Genomic DNA, 2,133 nt, shown 5'->3' with positions numbered 1-2,133 from the left:
GCTGCTCATTGAGCAGCTCATATATTAAACTGATTTTTGGAACTGGGCTGTGGAAAAGAGGCTTGCCTCGTCCCAGCCACGGGTTGCCTCGGTATAGCACTACCTCCGAGTGCGGCCCACTTCCCTCTGGGGAAGACACATTCAATCCAAAACAAAGTCAACGGTATAGCATTCTTTTATGTTTACAGGAGCCCCGCCCGCCCTTAGAGGGGGAAGAGGTGAAAGAGGGATGATAATTCAGACAACAGACAATGGCAGGAACGGCCGCTGGCCTACGTTTTCTGAAGTGCGCAAAGCACTACCACAAGGACCTAGGGGTAAGTGGATTTTTTCACCGAGGGCAGACGCTGAAAAAGCATACTTACCTGACGCGGGAGGTACTGTGATCAAGGAGGCAGTCCTCTCAAGGCGAGGCCCTTTCATTGCACTTCGACTGGGTTGACCCTTGCGATTACCCCAAATGTGGGTAACTCGAGCGTATAATTTCTGGTAGTGGGGACCTGCGTTCGCGCTCGTCCCCGCAAAAGTCATCCAAACTATGTCTATATGGCCCTCTTACTGACTATCGAGGGTATTTTTGCTTTTGCAGTGGACCGGTAGACTTGCAAAGAAAGCAAAGGACGCACAACTGGCCAAGGTGTTGGCACGTTTGGAGGGGTAGAAGTGCATTGGAGAGACTGGAGGAAGGAAACAAGGTGAGTTTCGGGGCGGTGCGTAACTTTGCTGGCTGTTTTTGTTCAAGGCCTGTCTGCTCTATTGTGTGTAAAGTCCTGTTCGTTTGTATTTGCAGGTTGTGCGTGCCGTGCCGTGCTGTGCTATGCGCGCGAAGGGAAAGGAAATGAAAGGAAACCAAACGGCCGATCGACCGAGCGAGCGAGCATAGAAGGGCATTCGACTTGGACCGTGAGTACACTTTGAACCTTTTGAGCGGTTTTATTGTCACTGGAGCCGCTTTTAGAAATGCTATTGCTATCGTTAGTGTATCCTTTGTGCGAGCAAGCGAGTGAACGAATGAACGAGGGAAGGAAACAAACTAGCAGAGTAGTAAAAGTATCGAACCTTTTTCCCGATTCGTTTGCAGTCTGAATCCAACCATTGTCGACTTTCAGTGCCGTTTTTCGCGCGCCTCCTCTTGGAAGTGTGCGAGTGTTTTGCCACGTCACGATGGCTTAAAACTGCGTCTCAGAAGTGTGCGTTTTTTTCCTATTCATTTTTTCGTTCGTTATTTGGAATGATTTGATATCACAGAAGTAGAATTTGACATCATAAACTGTTCATCTCGCGCGTGCTCACTCGCTCGCGCGCGCTCTGTAAGAAAAGTCGATCGCACTAGAGTTTTCGCCATTAGCTGGCCGATTTTTGACAAAAAGGTGTTTTCCCCCCCTCGTTTTTTGCTTTGATTTTGTTCCTCACTCACCTACGGCTCTCTATGTGAAATTGTGGTGTATGGAGAGCTATTTATTGGGATAAAACGTTTAGAGATGTTCGCAAGACAAAAAATTGAAGCCTACAACACGGGGTATTCCCAGGCGGTCACCCATCCAAGTACTAACCCCGCCCGACAGGGCTTAACTTCGGTGATCGGACGAGAACCGGTGCTTTCCCTGTGGTATGGTCGTAGACGAGGAAATGGGGTCGAAATTCTGCTTGTTATCGGCCAGGTTCAGGCTGTAAAGCGGCCACATCCCTGAGTGTAGGCGAATTTGAAATTCTAAAGCCCTAGTTTCGTTACTCTAACCCTAAGAAATCGATACTCTAACCCTAAGAAATTGTTACCCTAACCCTAAGAAATGGTTACCCTAACCCCGAAGTCGTTACCTAACCCTAATGTATTTTCCTCAACCCAGTTAACACATTGAGGAGCATCGATTTGAAGCACTATTCCCTAGGGAGGGGAGGGAGGGGTCCCAAGAGACATAACGTGTCCTAAAAACCTATTATACAATGTTTTAGCTCCGTAGGTGCGTGTATCTGGCTTTAAAATCTTACAGTGAGGAGATACCAAACGGGTCAGCCTCTGGGACCGTCTGCGGGACTCGCAAGGGCTTGTGGGGGCGACCTGCTACTATCCACCATAAACCGTGGGAAGGATCCCTCGACCACCCCCCTCACCCAGGGCATGCTTCGGCATCG

General features: G+C 49.0%; 2 non-coding genes and 1 pseudogene across 2 annotated transcripts; 2 read left to right on the top strand and 1 right to left on the bottom strand.

The window, feature by feature from the left end:
- Positions 1 to 125, top strand: LOC136281419 (U2 spliceosomal RNA; annotated as a pseudogene).
- A 232-nt stretch (positions 126 to 357) lies between these two features.
- On the top strand, positions 358 to 521 carry LOC136281363 (U1 spliceosomal RNA). The gene has a single exon (XR_010717712.1). It is a non-coding gene; the product is annotated as a U1 spliceosomal RNA (small nuclear RNA).
- A 983-nt stretch (positions 522 to 1,504) lies between these two features.
- On the bottom strand, positions 1,505 to 1,623 carry LOC136281456 (5S ribosomal RNA). Its single transcript, XR_010717776.1, has one exon. It is a non-coding gene; the product is annotated as a 5S ribosomal RNA (ribosomal RNA).
- Between the last annotated feature and the right edge of the window lie 510 nt (positions 1,624 to 2,133).

The sequence above is a fragment of the Pocillopora verrucosa genome, chromosome 5, assembly GCF_036669915.1.
Source record: "Pocillopora verrucosa isolate sample1 chromosome 5, ASM3666991v2, whole genome shotgun sequence".
NCBI classification, from domain to species: domain Eukaryota; kingdom Metazoa; phylum Cnidaria; class Anthozoa; order Scleractinia; family Pocilloporidae; genus Pocillopora; species Pocillopora verrucosa.
The sequence above is the reverse complement of the archived record's forward strand: the minus strand, read 5'-3'. Positions and strand labels throughout refer to the sequence as shown.